The sequence below is a fragment of the Rhagoletis zephyria genome, unplaced genomic scaffold (genome assembly GCF_001687245.7).
Source record: "Rhagoletis zephyria isolate East Lansing unplaced genomic scaffold, Rhagoletis_zephyria_1.1 Rzeph_scaffold_02433, whole genome shotgun sequence".
NCBI classification, from domain to species: Eukaryota; Metazoa; Arthropoda; class Insecta; order Diptera; family Tephritidae; genus Rhagoletis; species Rhagoletis zephyria.
Genome location: NW_016159517.1, coordinates 66,078 through 83,444, shown reverse-complemented (window position 1 = coordinate 83,444; position 17,367 = coordinate 66,078). Strand labels below are relative to the sequence as shown.

General features: G+C 35.1%; 1 pseudogene; it reads right to left on the bottom strand.

Moving 5' to 3' along the window:
* Positions 1-96: 96 nt before the first annotated feature.
* LOC108366891 (TBC1 domain family member 24-like) overlaps positions 97-17,367 on the bottom strand; it is a 73,534-nt pseudogene continuing 56,263 nt past the window's right edge.

Genomic DNA, 17,367 nt, shown 5'->3' with positions numbered 1-17,367 from the left:
CAAAGCTGCAACACCGACAAATCATCGCAAGCAAACAAGCCAGCAGAAGGAACAACCAAAACGGCCACAAAACAAAACTCAAAGGCAAACATAAACAGAAAATTTTAAAAACTGAAATTGCAATCCAACTCAAAAAAAAATAATTAAATAAATGTAGCATACAACAAGTAGTAGAACCAGCTTTGCATTTGCACTTTTAGCAGCACTTAAAAACTAAGATTACGTTTGTTTTTTGTGTTGGTTTTTTTTTTACAAAATTCGAATCTGTATGTTTTGATAATAAAAAGTTATTTTGAGTGTCCCATACCAAATTGCGACAGGTCTCGGTGTACAATCGCTAAAATGTTTGAATGCACATTTCGGCATTTTGCGAGTTGCGAGTCGCGTGAGAGAGAGAGTTACATATGAGAGAAAGTAAATGAAATGAAAAAACAAGATAAAAATCAAATTTTAATACGATACTTGTTATGGGTGTTGTTGTCGTTGCTATTGTGTATCTATATATATATATGTAAATCAGTATTGCTCTTTCTTAATGTTTTTCTTAAACTAAGTGTTGATTAAAACTAAAGCTGAACAAAATACAAATGTATGTGCGCACAAGTAAATAGAAGGTTTTTGAGAAGAGCAAAAGCCGATATGGGGAGAATTACAGGAAAAGCTAGTTTAAGAGAGTGGGCTAGAATGCTTTTTGGTGTTGATTCGAGAGCGGCATGCACCGCAATTTCCAGGTAGTGGCCGGAGTTTACTGGGCAGAGATTGCTTTCCGAAATTAGAAATCACTTTGGAAGAAATAAAAATGGGGGATTAGAACTGATGCTAGCGTCACAATTTATTTGTCTAAAGTTATATATTACCATAGCAAATATTACCGATCTGCCCATTGCATTTGGTTCGAGGCCACTGTGAGTCCAAGATCGTAATTAGCTCTGATAGGTAATTAATAGTGGCTGTTATTGTTGTTTTAGTAATATTAAAGAGTTTTTGGGCAGTGTTTCTGAGGCTAGATTAATCAATTATATTTTTGCTCTAGCCTCGGATTTTAAGTATGGATTCGTGGCCATTTTCTGTTTTTTTTTTAAATGCTACATTTTCTATAATGGTGGATTTCCACTAGGCATTAAATGGCAAAAATGACATATGACAAGGTTGGGCATTAAAAAATAATCACGTTATTACGCTAAAAAAAAAAATAGTCATTAAGTTCATTTCCACATGGCATTTTTTTAAATGGCATACAGTTTTTGTGATTTCAATGCCTAGTGGAAATTTGGCCGGTGGTAGCAGAGGAAGACCAAGTGGAAAGACCAAGTGGAGAAGGACTTGACTTTACTTGGCATTTCCATCATCATTTTATTATAGTCTTAGAAAAAAAAAATATTTTATAGAAATGTTTAATTTCGACTGCTGAGTGGAAGATCGACCTATCTCGGCAGCCAGTACGAAAACGCCCTATCTCAAAAAACTTTTCAAGAACGCCCTATTTCAGAATTCGTTTCAAAAACGCCCTATCTCAGCTGCCGATTCAAAAACGCCCTATGTCAGCACATTTTTAATACATTTTGAAGTAAGATAGGGCGTTTTTGAACCGAATTCTGAGATAGGGTGTTTTTCAATAAAACTCTGAAATAGGGCGTTCTTGAAAAGTTTTTTTAGATAGGGCGTTTTCGAACTGGCTGTCGAGATAGGTCGATCATCCATTCAGCAGTCGATTTCTACCTGGAAATGTTTGACTAATGCGACTAATATTTGGAAACTCAAGCAGCCAAGATTAACATTTAAACAGTCAGCAAAATGTGGAAATCTTATAAATCAAGACCTTCCAATAACTCTACTATTCGGAAGCTGACGAGAAGTTTTTTCTTTAAGAAATCACGCGTGTCGCGGTGTGTATGGAGCAAAGTTAAATTGGTATTGCGGCGAGCACGGAAGGCCTATCGCTTTAAGAGATCAGGAAAAGGCCCCTCATGGCCGAATGCGAAGCTTTGAATGAAACAATTTACAAAATTAATTAAATGAGTACTATTCACTGGAATTGGTAGAGGTGTTGTTAAATTTTTCGCCATAAAAGTGCTATACCTAACCTTGTTTTTAAAGTAAAATTAGCGTCATTTTTTTTTGTTATCATCTGTCATCCTAGTCAGATATAAATTAGGGACGTTGCGGTTGAACATAAGGCATTACTGGGAATTTTCAAAAGGGAAATTTCAATTCCTCAAATGTTAAGCCTCGCATGTTAAGCTTATGCCTGCTGCTGTCATCTTGCATCATCCAGCAGAGCCAGTAGAACTACTCATGGCTTAAACCCGCAGCGTTGCGCCGTGAAATCATATCAAAAATTCTAAAACTACTGACTGGCCAGAATGTGAAATTTTTTCCACATTATTTTTTATCGTATGGCCAGCCAATAAAAAATTTTTTACTCTGGGGAAATAATACCCGCGTATACAATTCAGGATGGAAGGAACATATCAAAATGCATATTGCTACATCTCATTTAAGCCCATTGTGCGCACATATTTAACTAAGTTTGATTAATGTCTAAACTTAAGCTTACTTAACATTTAATTTTCTAATTATTAACGCAGCTTAAAATTATACTAAGCTGAATATAAAAGCTTATGCTTGCTTATGAAAGAAAAACAATTCAAGTAGTTTTTCTAAATACCCAAATGAAAGAGGCGAATGTGTAAACAAACTAGAGGATATGCAAAAACAGCTACAATGGGTAGGAACAATTTAATAAGAGTAGCGAAAAGTGTACTAAAAGCATAGTCGAGATTGTTTTGATCGAAAAAAAAATAAATAAAAGAGAAATGGCAAATGGCAAATGGCAAATGGAAATAAGGAAAGGGGTAAGAGTAATACTTTATGCAATTCCTCAGCATTGAGAAAAGCTTGTTAAAGGATTCGAAAGTTAATGGCTTGAAAATAATTGTTTTGGAAATGAAATATAAAGAAATTTTTAGTTGTTTCTGTTAAATTCAGATTCTTGGGATTTTGTTTTTTTTTTTTGCTCCTTAATAGCTCCTAAATTTTTATTTAGTATAGTTTTTGAATTTCTAAGTTTATTAGTTGTATTTTTTCAACAAGCATGCGCTCGGCAACTCACCTCACGTATGGTCAATGTGTGCGACATCATTTGTATATTGACTTGTGATTGACTCGATGGCAAATTATCACTGGATCGCGACTTAACTAATTGCTTCGACCCGCTATTCAATACGGAACGGCTCTTTAGTATCATTTCAGTCTTCATAAATATTCTAGAGATATATGTGGAACTGCAATAGGAAGAAGTACAAAATTCGATTAAATAATTTCTTTTCATTCGAATGTTAGTTACACACACTCACCTCAGTCCCCTANTTTTTTTTTACACTTACGCTGTGCTTTTTGGCAATTTGCATCACCGTTTTCCAGGTGACTTCATGCTGTAGTTTGGTTTGCTTTATAAATACTTTATCCTTGCTGCCCACAAGTGCCGCTAAGCAATGATACGCTTCTTCCTCTGGAATGAAAAAATCATACCTGATAAATAATGTAGAAATGAAATAGATTAGCCTATTAGAAACTAAATAAAGAATAGAGGGATGGAGGGCGGCGGCTCTAGTAGCAGCATTACTCAGTTATAACATTGTATTGGAGTAGGTCTCGGATACTAAGCCCTGAATGAAGACTGTATGCCCCTGAGCACTTCGCATAATAGTTCCCATGGTGGAATAATAGCACGGTGTTGTCAGTAGCGACGTGTTTGTTGTAATTTTGACAAGATCGGCATGCTTATTTTCAGTGCTGCCGATCTTTATTTTTATACTACTATTCGTTGGGAAATAGTATCTAAAATATTCCATTTTAGTAATTCGTTGTATCGCGATTTTTAAAGCACTTGGTGTTTTCAGAACGATATTAATATTTGAAATTGATGGATTTATATTCAACAATTTTTATTGAGCTCGAGGCCCTTTTTAATGAAAAACTTATTGTGGAAAAGCAACAATAATTTGAAAAAATTGTAGAAGTGATAGCTATTTCGGACTTAGCACAGTGCGTAGGCAACTGGCTGAGTCAGTGGGATCGTCGGTTCGAAGCCTAATGAAAGAAGTCTGATGAGGAAATGTGGTGATTTCCGAAATAGCTATCACTTTTCATGCCCTGGCTTATAAGCCTGTAATTAAACATTTTTCTACATTTAATTTGAAATAGTATGCACCAACGGATTAAAAGTAGTAAATAATTAATACCTTTTCTACTACTTTAAAATGCCTGACCGGAATAGACCTGCCGAAAAAGTGAGGTTAAGTAACTGACAACACCTTGTTATTATTCCACCATGAATAGTTCCTAGAATGCGACAGCAGAAAATGAAGAACTAAAGTCGAGAATTTTTATGATTCACCGATACATATATACATATCGTCATTCGTTCTGAAATTAACTAGCCGGAAATTCGATTACTTTATAAAAAAGAGAATTATTTTGAAATATGAGTGTTTTTACACTCTAGAAAATAATTTGTGCAACCTCACATACACGGTTTTGCATTTTGTTGATACGCGGTTTTGTACTTTAAACGACGATATATAAGTGCCCATTAACATTTTTTTTACCCAATAATTTTAAACGTCACGCGTGCACAGGATAAGCATTGCCTGACCAGCCGCATATATTAGCCAAAAAGACACATATCGTCGTTTAAAGTAGAAATTTTCGGGTATGCAGTTTTGTAGCACATTCAATAAAGTGCAAGTTAGAAGTCGCTAAAAATCGCCGTTGATTTTTTTAGAATTTTTTTTTTTGTCGAGTGTGTTGTACATTTTCTTCCATGAAAAAAAAACAACGGTAACTTTTACCGACTTCTAACTTGCATTTAACGGGCTACAAAACTGCATACATTTTCTTCCATATAATACATGATAAAAATTTTTTTACATGAAAAAAAAAACAACGGTAACTTTTACCGACTTCTAACTTGCATTTAACGGGCTACAAAACTGCATACCCGGAAATTTTCTAAATATTCTAACTAAAAATTTTGAGATTTTGAGGAAAATTTTTTGAAGCTTGATAAAATTTTTTTTTGCAATTTGTGCAAGCTTTGAAAATTTTATTATTGTTGTTTCTGTTATAGATTGAATTATATTTTAAATTAAAATTATCGAAAATAAATAAATAAACATAATTTGCAAACAATATCATTTTGAATTTCGTTGCATCTGTATGTACAGATCGCATCTGTATGTGCAGATTTCCACACACACACACACCTATTGACACGTGAAAATTCCGACTTCAATATGACATTGAGCTGGCTAAAAATTTGCGACTGACCTATTTGAACGAGGCGTACGGAATATCAACAACTTTTTATTACTGTTTTTAAGCAGCTAAATTATCATACGTAAACACATACATGTACATACATATGTATGTATGTAGATTGCAAAATATTTGAATTTAAAAATATTTTTGGAATAAAGCCAAACAAAGATACGAAATGTGATCAACAAGAGGCTATTTATTTTTTACAAGAAAATTTTCCGATGCCAAAAAGCAAAATGACCAAGCGCGAAAAGAGAATGACAAAATCAAAGGAGATACAAAAACAAAGATGAAGAAAATACAAAGAAACCAGAAATATTCGATGAATAATAGGTATCAGCTTATGTACATACATAAATCAACAGCGGCACGAGCATTGGATATACATAATATTAATTTCCAATAGAAATCGAAAAAAAACGAATGAAAAACTCATTGGAAAACACTAATGGTGATTTCATTTCTTCCAAAAAATGTTGCCCTTCCCCGATGCAAAATGTGCGACATTTTAAGAAACGAACACACAAATTTCTTACCCTTTTCCGTTTGTTTAGAATCGAACACGAACAGAGAAAGGGGCAATCAAAAGGCAAAACTTTTTGGTAGAAAAGAAATCATCGTAAGTATCTACATAGATCACCAGTTTTTTATGAAGACATATATAGCAGTTTGTGTAAAAAAGAAAAAAATATCTGGAAATTTTATTGTATATGTGCACATGTGTTAGTATCTTGGAGCGCGAATCATGCGAATATAGCGTGTTTTACTAACCCCCCGACTATTTGGGGTCCGGAGTAATGTCCAAAACCAAAAAAAAAAAAAATCGTTAGTGGCTAAACCTTATTTTGGGTTTTAGTGCATTTTTCATTACTATACTTGGACCTACCCAACCTATGACCACAATCGCCTTTGCTATTTATGTTTAATTATTTTTGTTTATATTTACTTTTTTATTAACATTAAAGTAAAAGGTTCACACCCGAAGCGGCTGACATTTTTGCGAGCGCGCCAGCACGCGTCGTGCGATCGCTGATGATCGATGAATTTTGTTGGGAGAACCGATGCAACAAGCACATAAATATACACAAATTTCATACATATAAGCATGTATAAGTTATACATTATTTACTTAATACTTTTATGCATATTGACGTATGTATAACCGCTGTATTTAGTTTGGTAAGCGGTCGAAATTTTCGGCAAGCAAATATCGTGATCAATTAGCTGATTAGCGCTTAAATATTAATTTTTTGCATGATTCATTACAGTATTGCACTTTGTATTCGGCAGATACGTTTTCCCATACGAAAACTTCACAACTTTACTTATAAGGCATAGTAGGATGTAGGCAGGACTTCTTAACGAATTTTTAGTGTTTCGGGGAACGATGGAAATGGAAAACTTCTTCTATTTTCTATTAACGAACAAGTTGTTTGATAACAGTTATTAGATGTGAAATAATTTGCATTTCGCCGAAGAAGGATATTGATGAAGATGGATATGCAGATGGAGAAGAACTGTATATTATCAGTTTTTCATCTAATAACTGTATGGTGCAAACATTTTGCGATAAAACTTATAACTATTCGGTCCCTGATTTATATTTCATTCAATTGTTGCTGATAATCGGCAGGTGAGATCAACACTTCAGCCAACATAGCAAATCTAGAACTTGTCCCAAAGAAGCCACCCACCTTGTCGTTTGTCAGTCATCATGGTTTAAAAGAACTAATTGTAGAAAATCGCTACGAGTTCACAACAATGCTCCGCAAGTGGCTAATCCCTATTCCGGAAGGCTTCTCGATTGTGAGACAGAGATCGAGCTTCAAGCATTCTTTGGAGCCTAATAACGCAGTTGTTGAGCTGATTTCACTTGGGCTTAAGATGACACAATGGTCAGTTAAGATCAGTATCGAGAGACGCAGCAGCTTATTTCATTTTAAGAACTCCTTAGGCCGCCTACGATTTACCGGTGTCCTAGGGGTCTTAGCAACCTTGCATTCCAAGGTTTTCGCTCAACGCTCGCTGAGTCTATTAGACGACACCCCACAGCCAGAGCAACATACTAAATCTGGCCCGGTTACAACCACTCTAAATTGATCTGTCTTGCCAGTTCACCAGCTTAGAAGTTTTCGGAGGTATCGCTTTGGCCTGGAACCCAAATGGTGTTTCCTGGGATTGAGGGAAGTTGAAAAATTGGGATTTTAAAGCCGACACCTAACCGAGTTCGGGTTTTATTACATAAGTGCATACAGGGCGCCTATCAGAGAAATGTACGCCGTCTACATAAGTCTCAGTTCTGTTGTAAACTTACTGTTGACTTACTTCGGCCTCATAGATAATAAACAGGAAACCTCTCTTAAAACCTCTTATGCGATATATCTAAATAAATTCATATATTAATGTGCACAAATGTATACTAACATACATATGTATGTGTATACTTGTATAAAATATATATATGACAATTTATTTATAACATTTTCATTACTCTCACCTTTTCCTCTGTCAAGGGGGTGTCTCGTGGATCAACTATGGCCCTTGTTTCTTCCCCCCTACAGATTCACACACCCACCTGAAGTCATCTACGTACATACATATTTGTGTATAGGTACATATACATACATACATGTGTCTTGTGTTCTTATATCAATTCGCGCTTTGCAAACCGGCAAACAACAACAAAAAATTCCGATCAAATACAAGAAAAATTTACACTAACAACAACATTTGCACCGGTGCCAGTGAGCTATAGGTCAAGAAAATTCATTTACAAGGTTGTCATGTCGTCGCTCGCTCGCCTATTACACTCATTTATATGTACAACATCAATAAAATAGTAACAATGACAAAAACAATAGCAAAAAACCACAACCAACGTCGTAGATGTACAACGACGCTAGAAGAGGCAAATTCATGCAGCTGTGACAGATCGCGTCGTAAGTCGTCAGTCAGCAAGAAAAAGGGGGATGCGGGCGGGCCTGTAATGGAGAGAAACCAGGAGAACTGCAAATAAAAAGTCTAACCATAAGCTGGGCTCGTTGACTGTCAACCTTTTTAGATCACATTCAGTCATATGTACATATATACATGCACTGTGTACAGTGGCGGACAAAATAACTGTATAAAAGTCAGATGGCAAATCAGCTGTATGGGGAATCATCAGATTTGAACGCTACGCGTACTATTTGGTTTAACCCTCTTTTACTCATTGCCTCGCTGTAAGAAATTTGTGGATATTGGGCAACACCACGCACCTACTTTTTTTAATATATGCATCGTTGATTTTTTAGAATTTTTTGTCGAAGATATTGTGTTTATTCGTTATATAGAAGCAAATGTGACAAAAAAAAACTAGAATACAATAAAAAGATCGACATTTTTACGGAAGTTTTTTTTTTTAATATTGCATAGTTTGAAACCTGGATTTGAAATTTTTACGGAAGTTTATTTATTTTTTTTTTTAATATTGTACAGTTCGAAACCTGGGTTTGCACGATTTTCGCTAAAGAATGGACTACATTAAAAATAAAAAAGAAACTCTAAATCTTAAGAAATGTAACAAAAATTTGCTTCTCGCGAAGAGCTGTTCAGCCTGTTTCTTATACAATAGGTAACCATAACCTGGAACAGGTATACAATTTTGTGGACCTTGGAATCACAATGGATCCTAAGCATAATTTTAATCTTCACATTAATGCGACAGTCAACAAGGATAAAGGTGTACTTGCATTTGTCAAACGATGGTAAAAAGATAACTAAACCCTGTTTACAACATTAGCTAGACCGATTCTGGAATATTGTTCGGTGGTTTGGAACCCAATTTACTCGGGAAAGATAGAAATTTCCGTTGGGATTCTCAATACAACCTTCCGCCTTATACGAGCCGCGTAAAACTTATTAATCTTCCTATACTTGTCAGTCGCGGGGAAATGCTTGGAACAATTTTTTTTGGTTAAATTACTGGCAGGCTCAATTTCAAGTCCGCTTCTTCTAGGTGAAGTTAACATTACTGTTCCCTCCCGTGTCCCCTATTGAAAACTTGTAAAACTAATTTTGAATTACACGAGCCACTCTTTTGCTTACACTAGGATTTTAACTCTCATTCCAGCACGTTTGATATGTACATATATCTGATTCGCTTTTCGACTTAAAATCAGCTGATGAATTTAGTTCTGTAGCTGAACAGTTTTAGATCTCGACACTTAACAAACTCCTGCCTTTCGTTGGGATTATTACTATTAAAAAAAAAGTAAATAACAAAAAAATAATATTTTCGACCACTGCATGTACTATTATTTTTATCGCAACTGTAGATGGTGGCTCTGCAGCGACACTGACTGGCAGGTTGTTGCTGCGTTTGACTGTCAACCAAGCAATGCCTCGGCATGCAATTGAGTTCCACTTCAGTTTATAATTGCATTTATGGTGCAAACGAGGCCCAAGCGAACGAAGAAAAAAACGTCGTTATGCTCGTTTGTGGAGTAGTTAGTAGGTGACTTGAAATAGAAAATGTACCGTCAAATTCACTTAAATAGAAATACTGGCTGATGACTTACTTAGTTGCTGTTTTGAGCGAGTGTAAACAGCAAATCGAAAAGCGGATATGGCTTTTTTTGCATGCGCTCGAAATTGAAAAATTTAAAGAGGTTTGATGGGGGTGGCGGCGTGTTGTTGTAAAACTGTATACATCAGCGCGCTTGCATATATTTAGAGCAATCATTTGATTATTTTATAATTANTTTTTTTTTTTTTTTTTTTTTTTTTAATGTAAACACTTCAAATGTGAGCACCTGCATTTAGTTGGGAAACTTTGAAAACAAGGTCTGCGAAAGCAAATAGTAGTAACGGGTTTCTAAGTAAAATTGAAAAACCCTCAAAATTTCTGTAACAAAAATGTTCTATGCAAAGATTATTTTTCTGCTTCCATATGTATCCGTCCTATCAATGTGTATACTTTGTAGTTAGAGAGAGATGCATAGTTCACTATCTATATACATACATATATGTATTGACCCCCACCCTAAAGCCCCAGACTATCCTCAGTGCATTCATCCATAATTCAAAACATTGATGCTGATTAGTGTCTGTCTGCCTGACTATTTCACTGACAGCTGGCCGCTTATCAGCACATTCCTAGCGCGCATATTTACATGCATTCACACGCATACATATATGCATTTTGTTGCCGTCAACAAAAACTGGTAGGAGCCGGTCAGGTCAAGCAACTTACTTTACATTCTTATCAGTCAACACAATCAAAACAAAATCACAGGCTTATCAAGGAAAATATGTACCTAAGCGTTTATTAAATATTCGGGTGATCAAGCACAAGAAAAACAATTGCACTCGATTTGAGTTCATTTGATGGTGGCAAGTAGGCCCAGCAGTGCAATGTGGTGGTTTCGTTCGATACCAAGTAATTTTAGTATCGATACTTTCGAACCAAGTACTGAGTAGGTACAAATACTCGTATCGAAATCCGGTACTAAGGCAGATTTGGCTTCGGCAATTTTTCCTCCACTGTTATTATTCCTAACCGCCTTGTTCTTCATGGCTGCTTATTGGCCAGCGAAAATTGGAATTTTTTGTACTGAGCTGAACTCATTTTCGATCAAACCAGATAACCGTCAACTTATGACTTAAAAAAAAAAAAATTTAACTTATTTAGTTCATACGCTAATACCTTCATAGCCAAAACAAATCGATATGAGTAGGTATCGATACTTTAGATCCGATATTTTTCAAGTATCGATACTTTCTTTCGATACTAAAAGCTTCCAAGTAAAAGTTTCGATGCCTGCATGGTAGCGTTTCATTCCTACTTGCATTTCTGTCATGAAAAAGCTTCTCATAAAATCCATTTGCCATTCCGAGGCGGCCTAAACCTGTAGGTCCCTCCGTTTTTGTAACAACATCAAGACGTACACCAACCACCACAAATTGGGGAAAAGCTCGGTCAATCACTTAGCAAAAGTGTAACGTAATTATTAAAGTTGCTCAGGACTTTATTTGCCATTAATTTTTTCCCGAACAGTAAAAAATCAGATCTTCTAATTATTTCAATAATATTTATAAAGCTTTACTTTTTTAATGCTCAGCTTTAGGTTTCTATTTTATGTTTGACTTTTTTTTATTAGCTGCTCAAATATTTCTATTAGTTATTAAGTAAACTTTATTTACTCGTGACTGAATGGTTTTTTTATTGCCCTTGTTATTTTGTTGTTATTAGAATTGTAGTACAATAAGCAATGATCATTTGATTTTGATATTTACAATTGTGCCTACAATAATTGCGCATTTTGTAATCAGTAATTGAGGTCTTACTACATTTGCAGGCACGCACGCAAGTATGTATTTGTTTGCACGAAGATTCGCCATGTTTGCACTGCTATTGTTCCCAATTTATAACTATTATTTGCACATTAATCTAATTCAATGTGTAAACACAGTTTTTGTTGCTAGGTAAACAGGAAACTTGAAATTAAAAATTAAAAAAAAACAGATATTAAGCAATTTACGGCGTCATGTGATCGGAGAACCCAATGACAGGACCTTAGATTTTAACCGAAAAAGGCATTGGCGAAGTACATATATTCAGAGATCAAAAACAACGGCTGCTTAAGGCTTTCGTAGGATTTTTTTAAAACACAAGCTTACAGAATTTTTTGACGTCACCAAACTTTTAAGTAAGGATTACAAAGGTACAAAGGCCCAGACGGATTTCTTCGCAATGTTAATTAACGGCAAATTTTTACCAACTATTAGTTAAGTGATGGAATCGGCAAAGGGTAAATTTTTCTAAAAGGCCTATAAAGCAGCATTTACACGGCGCGATTTTCGAGACGATTTTCTAAGCTATTCCATATCGCCTTAAAACAAATCGCCTGTGTAAATCGTATCTAAAAATCGCCTCATGCAAATGCTGCTTAATAAATTGGCAAGAGGTTAGCCCTCTTCGGGCTTGGAAAACTAATATCCCTGAATTATCTTCACCAACGTCGAAAACAGAGCAAAAAAAAGACCTAGGCCTTGCAGCATACCCACCCGTCACATGTTAAATCGAATAGTTATTTAATTTTTTTTTGTTTATGCAACTACACGTAATGCGGATTACAACAGTTCCGATTGTTATGCAAATTTATGTAAATATAATCTGTCAAATCGGAAAATTTTCCTATACTGCAGTGGCAAGCGAACAAAACCGCTTTCAGATGCATTTAAATACATACATATGTATGTATGTGTGTATTGAAAAACTATGTAGATATGTATGTACTTCGTTCACCAGCGCGCCTACTTTGGTAAGATGCTATGCATTACCCACATACAGTGACTCAAACAAATGACCAAGTGGTGATTTCTTTTAAATATTCGTATTGTTTTTGGAGCAAAATATTTTTTGTTATTTTCAATAAAAAATACCGTCCAAGCTTTAACCAAAACCATATAAATCACAGTTTCAAACTTTTCAAATTTTCACCAAAAATTATTTTTTTTTTTTTATCTGAATTTGTAGAACTTTTTGGGTATGCAGTTTTATAGCCCATACAATTTTAGTTTGGTGAAGTGCAAGTTTCAAACGACTAAAAAATTCCGTTGATTTTGGAGAAATACTTTTTTTTTTATGACGGATTTTTTTTGCACTTTTTCTCAAAAATCAAAGCGATTTTTTAGCCGCACTCAATTACACTAGAACTGTATCGGCTATAAAACTGCATGCTCAAAAATGTTCTAAATATTCAGTTCGGGCACAATAGACCTTAAGGTCGCAGTACTCTATCCCCAACAATAATAATAAATATTCAGCTCAAAAAACAATACAAATATTTAAAAAAAAAAAAATTACATTTCTTTGAGTCACAGTATGTACAGTGCCGAACAAAGTATTGGCACAGGAATTTTTCGCAATATATGCAAATTTTTTTATCTAATTTATTTTTGATAATTTTTTTTGTAAAAATATTGTTCATTCTACACCAGAACTATTAAAAATCAAACTTTGAAACTCGGAAAATTCATTAAATTTGCACACTAATTTGCAATTTTTATTCAGATTTTCTAGAAAAATTCTAAGTATGCAGTTTTATAGCCCATTCAAATTTATTATAACAAAGTGCAAGTTTCAAGTTGCTAGAAACACGTGTTGATCTTTGGTAATACTAAATTTGAATGGGCTATAAGACTGCTTACCTAGAATTTTTCTAAAAAATCGGAATAAAAAGTTGCAAATTTAATGAATTCTCCTGGGTTTTTCACGAAATTTAGAGATTTTGTTTTTATGTTTTTTGGGTGTAAAATTTACTATATTTTTATAAAAAATTATCGAAAATAAATTAGAGTAAAAAACTTTGCATAAATTGCGAAAAATTCAGTGTGCCAATACTTTTGTTCGCCACTGTAAGTATGTACTTTGTTACTTTGGTATGCATTACTAATTCGATTGCAAATTAATTCCGAACAAACGACACACCCACTCGTCACATACAACATTTTCGATATGCACATTTACTGCATATTAATTGCAAAAGGCTGCCGTGCGATTCACCAACGGCGATTCCTTGGTAGCTGAGCAAAGCCTACTTTAATCATTCAAAATTTATAACTCTGTTGGAGCTCGAGTGTGCCACTTTAATGCTGATGATCGCATCGCAATTGGTGGACATTAGGTGCGATATTCATAAGTGAGTCCATAAATTGTGCATCAAATTGAATTGCGCAATAAATGATTCTACGAGCGCAACAATAAACAAACAAAAAAAAAGCACAAAAAAAGCAAATGTAAGAGTTCATAAAACCACAATGTATGAGTGCAATCTGTAATTGTATTTACATAAATTTCGCAACGGTTTTCATTCTTGATGCCTGCTGCGGCTCATTTAAATTGTTTATTCGCACAAATACATATACATATGTACCCATACATGCGGCCGTTCACAGGTGCAGGTGGAACAACGCGGCGACCTAACAGGTATTTTCACACAACTTTGATTGACATACATACATACATCAAATCTGTGTAAAGTTTATCGTATCCGTTTTTTTTTTTTTTACAAATTTTCGCAATGGACAAATTCAGTTCACGATGGGCGTGAGAAAATTGGTGTGGGGGTGGTGGTGTTCGCCGAAGAATGTAAATGTGAATGACCGACAAATTTTTATTTGCAAAATTTAATACCAAAATATTGGTGTTTGTGTACAGATGTGGATGTGTTCGCTTTTTAGTCACTGACTTTACATCAACTCACATCAACATCAAAGGCCGATAATAAAATTATATTACCTTAATTATATTTATAAATTCTTGCCTTCAAGTTTGGCAAAAAAAAAAAATAGCAACAAAAGAGTCAAAATTTGTATGGATGTTGGTAGCGCCATCGTTTTGATTACCAAAGAATAGGTATTTGTGGACTTTTGACCAAACAACCTCTGTGTAAGAAACTTGCATTTAAAAATTTGACATTTTTATTTGACTTCCATTAAGTTATCACCTTGAACACTCCTATTAATGGCTAAATATAAAAATATCATTCGAGAACTCAATTAATTATTGCTTTGAAGAGAAAATGGCCTCACTCGAGAGAAGTTGCTTTGTCAAAAGTCCACAGATATGTATTTTACTTACTTGATTTATCACAGAAATTGTTCGGCTCCTGGTGTAATTCTTGAGAGAACTGGCTTCTCAGAACTATCTCCTCAAAGTTGTAGGCGTATCCATTACTAAATATGCAGTGATAAGTATCGCTCAGGTGTTCCCTTCCCCTACTCTGAGACCTGAAATTCTTCTGAGACTACATAAGTACTACCGGCTTGAAGGTCATACCTAATATTGATGTCATTGCACTCATAGCATCGAGTAAGCTTCGTCAAACATCAAGCCAAACAAAACGATCAGTCTTGTGAACTGCTGACTGGGGTCTACTCGAAATAAAACTAATCACGCCAAGACCAAAAACTATACATTTTACTAGGAATCATAAGATACAGCCCTTTCAGCCACCATTTCCAAATAGAGTCGGCCACTTATAGGNGGCAAGGCTTTAAAAATGAACCCAAACAACATTTTTTGATCTTTGCGGCAGGTTTTAGGCCAGCAGCAACGGAAGGACAGGACCTTGGATTCAGTCACTCGAAAACACTGCCACATTATACGTCCACGTGGACTGTATTATACCAGTCCAATCTTCTACTTTAAAAACTGTTTTTTCATGTCAAAAGTCAGAAGAGAATCGAATGGGAAAATCCTATAGACGTGGATCCAAGCTCTACTGGCATTCTTACTGATTTCTCAAACCTGAACAATAAGATTGATAGTGGAATTTGCTTGCGAAGAGCCCCCACTGACCATCAGAACCTTCCGTTCCCTGGCAACTGTAGCGTATTCTAGGGTGCAGCCCACTGAATCCTTAGCTTGTCGTAGAATTTTTGAATCAGCATCGCAATAGCTTCGCTCCATATGATTCATCAGTTATATACCAGCAGCCCTACATAGCTGTCTAAGTACAACATATGTATGTATGTATGAACGTTGATAGCAACTTACCTTTCCACACATCCGAAGTGTTAATTGCTGTGACATGACAGTTTGATTATATTAGCGAAAATCAAAAATGTCAATATGCAAGTCCAAAGTGCCTTCCTTTATGTATGTATGTAAGTACATGTGTAAACATGTTGCAAAACGTATCCGAGCCTCGTTGTCACATCGTTGAACCAATTAACGTATGTAATTTAATTCAATTCTCCAGGCTAGTCAAAGGCAATTTTCACCATTAGCAAAGGGGATGCTACTTGGCAGGCAGTCAGGCAGGCAGGCATGCGATCGAACAAGTTTTAGCAATTTTTTTCATGTGTACATAATTAAATTATGCTTTGCTCTCGCGAACAGAAAGCGAATCCGTACAAATAAACAAATTGATTGCAAGAAATTTTACAAAATTCTTCTCAGCACGTTGTAAGCGTGAATGCCCGCAATGTAATTGTAGTCGCATTTAAAACTCATTAAATTTTGAAAATACTAAAAAAAATATAATCACAAGCAGACAATTTTTGATTTAAAAAGTACCTAAAGCCATAAATAACAGTCAACAGACGCGTAGCCCCGATCTTTTCTAGGCGAAATATTTCCGGTGTTTCACAAATTCACACACACACACACACACAACACATAATTGCAATGTACAAATCATTTGAGAAGATTTGTTAGAAATACATCTGTTCGTTATTGACAAAGCGTAAATAAAAATTAATACATACCCAGTACGGCATCGCTCAACCAATTTCCTCAGAAAAAGTAACTTATTTCTGCTTATATAGCAACTGACTTTAAATCTATATATAAACATATAGTATGAGAAGGGATTTTTTGTCGAGGTCATCAGCGCTGCACTGTTCGTTCGATTTTCAAAAATGAGAGGTCAAGTCAAAGACCTTGGCTTTTACTTGTGCGATAAGGTTTATTATTTCAAGTTAAATTTTTTTTGAAATTTTATGAAATTAAAAAACGACACTATGAGAGACCTCTCTTCAGGGCTGCACAGATTTACATGAAATACGGAACTCGGATCGCTTATTTATAACTCTGACTACCATTTGAATGATTTTTAGGTTTCCGAAAACTCAATTTAGGGCGTTTTAACCCCAAACCAAATTCTTACACATTTTAAGAAGCAATTTGTGTCTGCGAAGTATAAAAAAGCATCTGTGAAGTGCAAAACGAAAGCGTATTCAAACGAAATATACTGACTTTGAAGGCCTTTAAGCCAAATGCATTTTAAGGTATGTAGTTGAAATCAAATGCAGAGTCGGATAATTGACCGCTTCCTAGGGCATCGCCATGTTAAATAAATACATAGTTCGTTTCAAGGAAGAAAATCAGATCATCAATTAGTTGTTGTGGGTAAAAACTGGTTGAACATCAATATTTATACTAGTTTCTTTCCGTACTGGGTATGTACATTAGGGTGGTCCGGAAATGCATGAGAAAAAGGTAAGTCGGAATTTTATGTATTGTTCCTAGTATTGTTCTATACCGAAAAATATACC